This window comes from Periplaneta americana, chromosome 16 (assembly GCF_040183065.1).
Source record: "Periplaneta americana isolate PAMFEO1 chromosome 16, P.americana_PAMFEO1_priV1, whole genome shotgun sequence".
Taxonomy (NCBI): Eukaryota; Metazoa; Arthropoda; class Insecta; order Blattodea; family Blattidae; genus Periplaneta; species Periplaneta americana.
In genome coordinates, this window is record NC_091132.1 from 94,588,686 (window position 1) to 94,601,863 (window position 13,178).

Sequence of the window (13,178 nt, forward strand, 5' to 3'; positions counted from 1 at the left end):
AGAAGAGACCTACCTTCTCATCGTAAAATGGTTAGTCCAAATTTTGCCTCTCGAGTTTGTATAACTTGCGTTCTCTCGATCTCGTGTGAAACTCAGGGAGTTTTCTGTCCAATATTGGCATGTTATTCCAAGTAATAAAATCTGTCGTCAGGGCTGCGTTTGTGCATAAGGGATCGCCAACATATATGGGAGCAATAGGCTATGTACCTGGAGCACACAGTAGTATTCCACCCCCTCTGTTGGTATGAAAAATTTTCGTATTTTATCTCCTAGCACATTTACACATATGCGCGCGTGCGCACAAAACACGAAAAATGTCTTGTACAACTATACCTGTCAGGTCGGGCGCACACCAAACGCAGCATTTTGTCCCGCAACGATTTTTTGCGAGGTAAAACATTGCATTTCGATGTGGTGGGTGTAGAACTGTAGAGAGATAAACTCTTGCGAAACAAAATGTCTCGCAACGTCAATATAGCTTTCAGATATCCTACTAGTTGTAAGATTTCAGAGATCTGAATACATTGTTTTATTGGTTATTGTGAGAAGTTGTTTTTGTTAAGTTAATGAGTTGCAAAAGATATGGGAAGTAGAGAAGTTGGCCCAGACGTAGCTGTAGCTGTTCTTTTAAGACAAATTATTCAGTGATTGGAACAGACACCAGAAAGAGATTATTGTGTTCTCCCAGTGAATGGAAAAAGGAGACATTGCTAGTTTCATCGTAGATGGCCCCGATAGGTTTACAACTACTATATCCGCCGAGCTAGCTCTATGGTAGCGCATCTGCCTCTAGACTAGCCGGCTCGGGTTCGATTCCCAGCGGAGCCAGAGATTTTAGTGTAAAATTTCTGTCTCGGGACTAGGAGAGGTAGCAGTGCACAACAACTAATCACCAAGATGTGTGGGTTAAATCCCAAATCTCTCCAAAGTGCATATGAAGAGAAGGCATATGTTATTGTTAAGTGTTTTGTCCGGGGACGTTAAGCCTGGCGTTGTCCTTGGTGCCATTCGACAGGAGTAGGCTGCGTGCCGGCACCGGGTTTCACCTTCTCGCTTCCTCATCTTCGTCATCCTCCTCATACACACGCATCCTCCTCAAACGCACGCACACCGGGAATCGAACCCGGGCCATCTAGTTTCGCGGCCAGGCGCGCTAACCATTACTCCACAGGTGTGTACTTCTCAAAATGTTAAAGAACATGAATTCATATTCACCTATGCCTAACCAAACTTGCGAGACAAAATGCTGCATTTGGTGTGCTCCCAGCCTTATTTTACAGCAAGCACCAACCAAAAGATCCAAGAGAGGCGAGGGTTTTTCCAACCGCTATGTCTAATACTGCATTCAACAAATGGGCCTTACGAACTTTATATCTCGACCTTGTCCTTCTCTATGTGTATTTTCGGTACAAAAGAACAATATCTGAGCTGTAGACAATTTGGTCATAAGAAAAGATAACATTTCGAAATGTAAATAGGAAAATGAAATTGCTAATTAATTGCTTTCATTGCCAGAAATAACCATGACTTGACGGAACAGCCAGGAAGGCCGTCATTTCCACGGATATTGCGCAACTGCGGAGAATACTGCATGCAACTCCAGAACAATTTAGTAATCTTGTATACAAAGAGGAGGTGAAATAAATTTTCTGTCTTTAAGATTGGAAATTCCGAGCTATTTGACTCACATTCGGGACGGTCCGGGTTCAAACACCGTGACCGACCAATGTTACATGAACACAAGTCATCTGTAATACACGGCAACAGAAACAGGATCTCAATAAAAGTAAAAACGGCTTACTGATTACCCTAAGATTCTATGCACAGGTATTAAAGCGTGTATAAATAAAAAAAAATTGGAAACGGATCATTTTGTGTGTTTGTTCACTTCGTGTGACACGAAAATAATAATATAGATCAGTGATGTCAAAGCAAGCTAATTTTTCTGACCCTGACGTCGTGCGCGGGCATTAAGCGCTAGGCATGCTAGGAGGAATAAGCAACCTGTTGGATTAAGAAAACAGTGGTGCACAAACTTCAAACGGAACGTGAAATTTTATGTCGTTATTTTTATATGGCTTCTTTCTGTTTGTTATTTTCTAGATTGTATGTAAAATAAAAGTACTAACGCCTATTTCTTAGCCTAATATTGCAGTTGTGTTTTAAACGTTAATAACATAATAAAGAGTAAAGAAGGAATATTCACACAAGTTCCATAATAACTACAACTATACTATACTAAGTGAATTAAACACATCATTCATGAAGAAAGTGTTATCTCAAATAAAGGCAATAAATATGACATGATAAGTTGAAATTGATATTGATGGTATCTTTAGCCTTATAAAAGTAATCAAAACAATATTATAGTACAAAGCAAAGTTGTCTAGGTATACGTTTTAACTGTAACTTATATTACATCATACAACTCTTATCGCATTATGCTTTTAGGTGATATTGGTGCACAACTTTCTCTTATCAGAATATTAAATTATCTCGAAATCTGCTGAAGCTATAGAGCTGACGTTTTACCAACACATAGGCACATATCTTTTGTTTATGATGTAACAGTATTTGCTTTGTTAATTCATTTCCTTACAAACATTACCATGCGAATATTTTCAAGCATTTTAATACACTATCTTCAGTAATACATATTTACTATATAATATTAGATTTACGAAAACATTGTTTCAGTAAGGCTACTAAACAAACATAGGCCTATCTGAAAATTTCACTTTTCTGTAAAAAAAAAGTTGAGAAAATATTTCTTTTGAATAAAAAGCAAACTTGTGAAAAATGAATACGGTATTAAAATTAAAACTTACATTCTTATAATGCACTTATACTTCTCAGACAAATCTAAAAATTAACATGGATACAGTTTTAATAAGTTCTCTTTCCTTTATCCATTGAATCAGTGCTGGCCATCCCTGTATATAGCTCGACCAAGCGGCATATAATACCTCTTTTGTCTCTTTCCTTTCCGCTGTAAAGCGCTCAGGCTCTTCTGAGCTCCAAAGCGCGCGCTTGCTCCTATGGGCATCAGTTGACATCACTGATATAGATCATTAAGTAAGAATGACATTTCAATTTTGGCTTGTTTGGCATACGTTTAAATTTGTATTAATTTTACAACACAATTTTCTAAAAATATGATTAACGGTTTGTTGCCATGACACTTCAAATTAAGTATTGCATTTTCATAATTATGTCGACAGTGAAATGAACAAAAGTTAATAACAGGAGGCATCAGTAATGGTGTGAATATTGTTGCATTTGTACATACGTTCACTAGTATCTCGGTGTAAATAAGGAATGACTGTAAAGAAAAATACTAAATCGCGCGATATTTTGCTGTGTTCATTGTGATAGATGAGACCTGTAAATAAAGTAGTGAGACTGTTTTTTATTATTTTTATGTTCGAAGTAAATTACACATCCAAATTGTCTCCTTCAAAATAGTCCCATTGGGAAGATTCACAGCGCTTGTAACATTGTTTCCATTCTTCATAACAATGCTGGAACTCCGAATCTGAAATCACTTTCAGCTGATCGGTTACGGCTTTTTTAATGTTCTCTGTTGTCCTAAAATGGTGTCTTTTCAGGTGACGTTTCATCCTCGGAAAGAGAAGAAAATCTCAAAGACTTGGGTCCAGTGAATGAGCAGACTGAGGAACAACGGAAATGTTTTAAGTGCCAAAAATACATTAATGGAGAGCGCAGTGGACAAGGCGCATTGCCGTGATGCAGCCACTAGGTCAGGCATGTCAAAACCCTGCACACTGTGCAGTCGTGCACATTGTGCAGATGTCTCTGTGCAATGTGCAGTTCCTATTCCCCTACCTGGAGGGACTGAATCAGGTTGGAGGGGCGCGCGTCAGGGCTATACAGTATCTGCAGCAGCAGACCAGATCAGTACGGGTGCTGGTTGAGCTGTGACTGTGAATGCGTTATGAAAAATAAAGTGAGGACTCCACAGATATAATGAAGGAGAGAAATCACGAATCATATCACATAATTGTTATGTTTTCCTCAGCCAACAATAATTATTTTAAAATGAAAGTCTTTCATCAACCCATGTCGAGGTAAGAGCTTTGTGACAGTTTAGATCAGATTAGTAAAGTTCTCAAAATATGATATTCGCCAGCGCTTATTTCTTAATCAGTACCCTCGCGGCAAAACTAATTTGACAATGGCGTTGTTTTGGAGTCTGTACTAATACAGGCATCAAAGATTAGGCGACTGACGACTTTTATTTCATAAGCTGCTAAGTGATGAGAATATAGGGAGGAATACATATGAGGCTCTTGAGGTTGTAAGGAGCGAAGAAAGCAACTATTTGCAAGGCGGAAAAATTTTCTGGAAAAATATATAATGGGAAATTTTCCATTTATAATATGTTAATATACTTACATTAATAAATCTTTAAACCTGACATAAAGAGAGTATCGTCGCTTCACAGCTTGTGAACTACACTTCTAATTTCTTTCAGTAACGCTCCCGACTTGTCGATACTTGCTCTCAAAGTTTTCCAAATATGCTATAGGCCTATGTGATTTTAAATTCTAAGCTTAATTTATATCATTTATTAATATTATTGTTAATTTATATTGACATACAGCAAGGAAATGATTTCAGTGTAAAAATTTCACAATGTTCTACTGCATGTAATTAATTGTAAGTAGCCTATAATATTTTCTTCAACATTTGTGTACCAATGGTCCCAATAAATAATAATGCTTGAGAAACAATGAAAGAATATGGTCTATTACTTTAAAATAATTAGTACCTACTACGTAAAATGAAATACTTATTCATTTTTTGTTGTTTCCAAATTACTGCAATATTTTTTTCTTCAAATTCCATATAAAAACCATGTTAATAAATTATGCTTTACAAACCACTACTTTATAAAGTATAACTGAGTAAGCCTAAAGTTTCTTGTATTACACGTATCAAACGTAGACACTGATAATAACTGTTTTTTTTTTCTTGTGCTAAGTGTGTTTGTGATGAACAAATGCCTATTTAATCCAACCCTAGAAGCGCAGAATAGATTATTGTACACCCCTCCAGCTAAGAACTGGTAAGAGCAACGCCTGAATGATGCAGTCCGCACAGACCGGCGATCCGCGCACATAAATGCACAATCAATGCCTCATTTCTGACATACCTGCACTAGGTGGTCGCAATTCCTAGTCTCACACGAGCTCCTTTTTCAAAGCCTTTCGAGAACTTCGAGGTAAAAATGCTGATTCACCGTTTGTCCCTATGGACGATCCCTTGGATATCAAAAAAGCAAATCAGAATGCATTTGATTTCTGATTTGCTCATTCTTGCTTTTTGTTTGGCTTTAGTGAGGTTTTCGTTTGCCATGCCTGGCTTTGGCGCTTTATCTTCGTGTTGTATTATAAAATTCATGATTCGTTATCGTAATGACACGATCAAAAAAAAAGGGGGGGGGTCACTTTTCCTGTTGTAATTTTGTTGCTGAGAAAGGTTCTTTGGAACCATGTCGTCGCAGAGTTTCCTCATCCCCAATTCACATGTCAGAATATAATGAACAGTGGTGTGGTTCAAATTCAACTCTTCCCCAATCATTTGTGTTATTAATCGACTGTCAGAACGCTCAAGGTCTCGGAATCTGGCGACATTTTCATCAGTTCTCGATGTTATTGGCCTTCCACTCCGAGGTTCGTCGTCAATCGATTCTCGCTTCGAAAATGCCCGAGTCTAAAGCAAAATTTTATAGCACAACCTTGCTCGAACTTGCTATCACCCATTTCAGAACACATTAGCAACAAACACCTTTACAACCATAGCCGCTACGGTGCACTTTGTGACGCTAGGGAGTTCAAACTCTCACTGACGGCACGTGGAATGTTGACCTGCCTCCGCTTTCAAAGATAGCCAAGCAGTATTGCAGGGTGTAATGATATTCGTTCATTCTCATTACTTTATTTACAGACCTCGTACGCTAAAAGTTAAAAATCTGTTAGTTCAGTAGTTACAAGGATTACCATTCACTAACAACAGTAGAAATAGGTACCAATCATCTAATGTGGATGTACAAAAGCAGTTCTAACCTGGAAAAATGTAAAACCATATTACTGTAATTAAATTTTCGGGAACATTTATCAATTTAAAGAATTGTTTTGTTTTTGGCATAGAATTTTCTCCTTAGGGTTGAATTATAACTTCTTTAATATATAAAAATCTAAGCCCTTTAATATATGAAAATCGAGTCGCGGGCGTAACTTAGGCACTTTCTTCACCCACTCTTTCCAACACAGCTTCATTTCTTATTCTGTCTGTCCACTTCACACTTTCCATCCTTCTCCATATCCACATTTCAAATGCTTCTATTTGTTTCTCTTCACTTCGTCGTAATGTACATGATTATGTTCCATAAAATGCCACACATCATACAAAGGACTTCACTAGTCTCTTCCTTAGTCCTTTTTCCAGAGGTCCGCGGAAGATGCTCGTTTTTCTATTAATAGCTTCCTTTGCCATTACCATCCTCCTTTTGACTTCCTGGCAGCAGCTCATGTTACTGCTTATATACATCCCAAGTACTTCAAGCTCATATGCTTTATATAGAGTAGTATTAAGAATAACAATGTATTGTTATTTATCATATCTCATATTTAAATTGCGAAGTACTTCCCAAATAGTTCAATAATTTATGAAATAGTATATTTTCCTTCTGGAGTCTCGCATATTATGTTGGTTATTAGGATTAGTATTATCTAATATTAAAATTTATTTTATCTGACATGAAATTTATTGCTTTGACTAAAAGTGTACGATTCATGAGACCTAACCTAAAAATGTATTTAGTTTGATTACGTGAAATAATTAGTACGAATTACGAAAACAGAATACCACTTGGAACTGTATAGCCTAGGTACTTAAAATACTTACAAGCACATTCTTTCTTGGAGAAGTCGCTACCATGCTATTTCCTCTCTTGGATATTTTAATAAACATATAAACACGAAATAAATTCATTAAAACGTGAAATATATTTCTGTCCATGTTTCATACCAATTAGGTATATAAGCTATATCTTATTTAATTACAATTACCTCAATATGGTGTTGAAATGGAATCACATCTCAACAGAACTGAATTCTATATTGATATTAATATTAATACTAGTATTACAAATTAATTATTAATTCACAAGCTTAGGTACGTGCATTTTCATCAGTGTTCTTTACTACAAACCGAAATTATTGCTGCCAACATAACAGTTAGAAAATAACTGTAGTATTTGTCTGTACCCAAAATTCGAAATGAAGAAGCAAAAGAAAATTCAACCTGACAACTAGAAAGTAACTATAATCCACTAACATATGTAGTAAGAGGGGAAATGGATAGGTTTTACCCTTAGGGTATTAAGTAAGCTGATCAGGGCTATACCCGCAGGTATTGTAATTTTAACAATGACATAGCTCTGGATGGAGGCTTCGGCGGATATGTATTCCCTATCTCAAACGGCTCCAAATGTCCTGACCTAATATCTCACAATTTTTTTTACACAATCTTTTTTAAACATTCTGTATAATGATGAAAGAGTGATGGAACGGAGAAAAATTCTCTCCGGCGCCGGGATTTGAACCCGGGTTTTCAGCTCTACGTGCTGATGCTTTATCCACTAAGCCACGCCGGATACAACCCCGACGCCGTTTAGAATCGTCTCAGATTAAGCTCCATCTCTTGGGTTCCCTCTAGTGGCCGCCCTCTGCACTACGTCATAGATGTCTATGAACGCAGGACCGAAGTCCATACATGTGTTGAGGTGCACTCGAATGAGTGACTGGTTGGCCGGGATCCGACGGTATAGGCGCCGTCTCAAATCACAAAGTGATTTATTACGCATATCATATATATTTTGATGTACCGAAGTACATATGATATTTCCATGCAGATATTCTGCGTCATCATATGATGAAAGAGTGATGGAACGGAGAAAAATTCTCTCCGGCGCCGGGATTTGAACCCGGGTTTTCAGAATATCTGCATGGAAATATCATATGTACTTCGGTACATCAAAATATATATGATATGCGTAATAAATCACTTTGTGATTTGAGACGGCGCCTATACCGTCGGATCCCGGCCAACCAGTCACTCATTCGAGTGCACCTCAACACATGTATGGACTTCGGTCCTGCGTTCATAGACATCTATGACGTAGTGCAGAGGGCGGCCACTAGAGGGAACCCAAGAGATGGAGCTTAATCTGAGACGATTCTAAACGGCGTCGGGGTTGTATCCGGCGTGGCTTAGTGGATAAAGCATCAGCACATAGAGCTGAAAACCCGGGTTCAAATCCCGGCGCCGGAGAGAATTTTTCTCCGTTCCATCACTCTTTCATCATATGATGACGCAGAATATCTGCATGGAAATATCATATGTACTTCGGTACATCAAAATATATATTCTGTATAATGTTTTATTAACCAGTTGTTTTGACTAGACAAGTTTTTTTATTATACACAACATAAGAGTGATTATGACCCTGAGGACGAAGTCTTCAGAACATCGAAGAAATTAAATCTCCGTATACAATTTGAGACATGGAGATCAAAAACTCACTAACTCCAATTTTTGACAAAATTGAGTTATGGGCTGGATGATGCTTTTTAGTTTGTCCCGCATGCGTGGAAAGCAAGAATACACTAATATCGACATTCATCTGCATTCTGGGGGCTGTTTTAAAACTCGTGGAAGTCAGAACTCCATTTACTCCATGGAATAAGAGAGTTTTTGCATTCCAAGCTTAATTTCCCGGTAGGTGGCAACATTATCGCTTAACCAGCTGAGTAAATTGATACGATACGGTATTCAGAATGTCACAAAAATCTATGAAATCCATGTAAGTAAGACTATTAAAGGCACAATATCGAGTCGATTAACTTCCAGAAACCCAATACAGATGCATCATTCCCCAGTCAACTAAAGTACAATTCAGCATTGCCATTGAAAGAAGAAAGCAAAAGGACTTGCAAAATTTAATGCAGTTTATTTCTGGGGAAAGTAGGATGAATTACCAAACTCTGTTTGCCGACAGTAATAATCTAGAATCTAGATGAACCGGAAGAACATGAGAGTGAGAGAAAAAACAGAATTTGTAACATGAATGACATTGTGTTAATATTTTAATATTGTTTGTGGTTTTATTTGTGTATTTTGATGTGCTTTATGGTAATTTGTGATTTTGTGTCTCATATATTTGAAATTAAAGAAAATATAGCAGTGTTAATCTAATAATAAACTTCCATTTTCTCATATATTCCAATTTTTCATAAGGGCCTCATGATATAGGCTACTTATCTTTTTTTCTTCACATGGCTCATATTTATTCACTTTTCTTAATTCATATACTGTGGAAGTCAGAAAACCACTAACTTCAGCAGTGTTCATTTCCAATTTTAGCGTAAGACAATGTAAAAATTTAGGTTTTGAAGTATTTAAAATAAAGAATGTAATTTTACACAATATTAATAGATAAATGTATAACATTTAAAGTTAGTAAGATAAATAATAAGTTTTTTTCTCTCTCCTGTAAAATTTGTTTTTTTGGAGTTAGGGAGTTTTTGATTTCCCTCTCTCAGTTTTAAATCCCAAAGCAATTTTTACTACTCAATCTGTATGAGACTGCATAATCTTATAAAGTTCTGTAAGGATTCATTGTAACCCAATATGTCTTTAAACACTGAAAACCACCAGGTGGTTCTGGCTGCTTCCAATTAAGGTTTTCCAGTCTGTCAGGTGTCCGAGTGGGCCTCAAAGAACAGAGGATTACGCATGGAGTCGAGTTTGTTTCCTGTGCTGTTAAGAAAACTGTCATACATCTAGAATCAGTTGGCGCATTTCCAGGATACAGGCGTAGCAGCGATCATAGATCTTGATAGGGCGTAACCACAAATTTATGTCTTCACAGACAAAACTAAAATTGTTATATGTATACAAAGGCCAATAAATAAAAGTTTTTGCATTTTTAAAACAGAAATTTTGATTTCTTTACGGGTTTTTAATGCAAATCTGTTCTACAGACCTTCCCAATATCATTAAATTGCACTTACGAATTCAAAGTAAGATGTGTGTCTCAGGAAGTAATTTATTCTTATACAAACGGACTTGTTTTCAAGATACTTTAAATCTATTAAATACTGTATTATAGTTCCTCTATCGTCGTGTATAAGACAATAGTACGCCTGCTGACAGTTTTCATGAAAGTATGCTTTTATATCGCGTTACTAAATAGTTCTGCCTTGAAAAGACATGGATATGGCGCAATTGTCTGAAGTATTCAGGAATGGTTTCACCTTGAACCTTGGTCTAGGTCTGTACTTGAACATTTTCTGTCCCTAAAATCACAAGGCATAACAACCACGGCGTGGGGTAAGAAACGTGCTAGATGTGTATATAAGATAGTTAGAAACACCGGATAGGATCAAAGTCCTTTATGTTTATTTTATCATTACAAACGTCTGATTTCGTGAGTTTGTGACACATTGTCTCCTTCCAGCTCCATATCTTACGAACCAAAATTTAAAATTCACAATTAGTGAAATGTTTGCACCATGTGGTCAGTCCGGTACAAAACCATCAATTAAATCAATGCAAGACTAACATAATGCAACTTATAGGCTACACATTCCGTTCAAATGGAAGTGAAATAGACTTACGTACGTTTCCACTTCTACTAAGGAAATCAAAATCGAGTCTGCTATATTTGTAAATGGGGATGCTTATCGGTGGTGTTATTTTTCTTTTCCTTTTTAAACTCTTCACGCAGTTCTTGCTTACCCTGTAATTATTTCAATTTTATTCATTTGCATATCGTAAATATTGCATACGTAACTTACGAGTTCTTGAATTAATTAGGTAAAATACGAAATTTGTAGAACATATAGAGAATATTGATTCATCATGTAATAATTCATTTTTATTGTCATATGACACAAACCTATTGACATTACAATTCTAATTCTAATTCTAATTTATTCACAATTTACATTTGAAATGATACATATGAATTGATACCCGAAATGAGCATATGCTCTTGCTCGGGTACAGTCCAGTAGTCTACATAAATTTTACAGAAATCAATAATAATATTGATAATAGAAATAATAATAATAATAATAATAATAATAATAATAATAATAATAATAATAATAATAATAGAATAACCGTGACGGAGATGATACAAAGATAGTAATAGAAATTAATTCATTAATAATAATAATATAATAATAATAATAATAAAACAAAAATATTTACAATAATAAAATAAATACTAAGACAGATAAAATAAAATTTAAAACCACTTGGCGAGAGTTAACACAATTTAAATAAGCATATAATAGCCAGGAAAAAAATGAACTCGAAAATCAACAGTAAAGTTCGTTGTAACGCAGACGACAGCAACCGCCGTATTGACATGTGTTATGCATTATTGGTAGTAGGGGGGAGCCGAAGGTCTGCGTAACTGCCGTTCTCTTTGAATCTTCTCATACAATCATGGGAAGTTAATGATGAAAAACAAAATGTCTACGAGTCAAACTGTTCATTATTACCAGGATAAATACAAATAATACTGAAATATATTAATCAAGTTTCAGTTATAGATCTCCCCTTTTATGCAAGAGGTATCATATCAAAATATTTTATGAATGGCGGGGAAAATAAAAATTTCAAGAACTGTCTATTGACAAAGATAGTGACAAGTACAATCAAGTGTATCTGTGGCGATGCTAAGAAATCATTTATTGGAGATATGCACTGTTATTAATTAAGAAAGTGATTTATTTATATTTATTACAATGTTTTATCTTATAGGCTACATGCATCAGATAAATACAATAAATATTAGTAACATATAATGCTAGTAACACTTAAAAATAACAAAAAAATTTAATAAACATCATACAAACATTTTCACTTTATTTTTAAACTTAAGAATGTATAAATTGCTTAGGTCTGGATTATTTTTCAATACTGAATTGTATACTCTTGGTCCATAATTCCTACTGTGTCTTAATCCAGGTGTAATGTGGCATTTAGGTTCTGCCAAAAGAGTTGGGACATTTTTTCTGGTGTTATGTATATGTTTTTCAGTTATAAAATTCATTCCATTTTTGTGAAAATAAATTAGTATTGTATGTTTATATATTTGCTCAATTTTTAGTACTTGGAATTCAGAATAAATAAATTGTGTCGGATAATCAAGTGGTTTATGCAGACAAATTCTGATGATACGTTTTTGTAGTAATATTAATGGAGTTAGGATAGTCTTTGTCATTCCACCCCATCCTTTTATTCCGTATTGAATGACTGATTGAAACAAGGCTAGATAAACAACACGAAGAACATAGATAGGCATATATGCGCGAAGGGTTACAAAGTTGTGAATTGTTTTCCGTAACCTATTACATAAATATGTTACATGTTTATTTTATCTTAAATGTTGATCAGTGACAACACCTAAATATTTTACTTGCGTGGATTCTGTCAAGGTAGAGCAATTGCAATCAATCAAGTTTATGTTACAGCAAGTGTATATTTTAAAATTTGTATCCTTATCGAGTTTGATTTTTCTCAGACTAGAAGCCGTTAATGTAAAAGGAAATGCAGTTGTTTTTGAAATGTTCAGTGAGAGAAAATTTTCAACTAACCATTTCTTAATTATATTTATACCTCTATTAGCATTTAGGTAGGCATCATTCCAATTCGACCCACTAAAAATTACTGCTGTATCATCGTCATATACGAGTATATTTCCAGAATTGAAGATAAATTCCGTTGTATTCTAATTTATACACAGCTTATTATTCATATGATAAGAGAAATAAGATCTCTGTATTATTGAACTTGGATTACGTATTTCAAACTAAAGAACTGAAATATGAGAGTTACACGAGTGATCATACCTTAACCATACCATTATAACACATCGGCAAACAGAAGACAGACTTATGTTTTCTGATTATAGAAAGAAAGAAACGTTAATTTGCATGTTTTCCTTCTTTATTTGCACCACATTGTGATACATAAAATATGTCTATATAAAAAAAAATACATATACGATTTGGGAAACTGTTCTTTTTGAAAATCCGCCTTTGTACTATCTGTGAATAAAGTACCTACTGTTCAGA

The 13,178-nt window shown here is 35.3% G+C and overlaps 1 protein-coding gene and 1 non-coding gene across 2 annotated transcripts in view; both read left to right on the forward strand.

Annotated features, from left to right (window-relative positions):
- Positions 1 to 13,178, forward strand: part of LOC138690952 (neuropeptides capa receptor-like) — an 889,384-nt gene that overhangs the window by 531,907 nt on the left and 344,299 nt on the right. The gene's annotated exons all lie outside the window — the stretch shown is intronic.
- On the forward strand, positions 8,287 to 8,358 carry TRNAY-AUA (transfer RNA tyrosine (anticodon AUA)). The gene has a single exon. It is a non-coding gene; the product is annotated as a tRNA-Tyr (tRNA).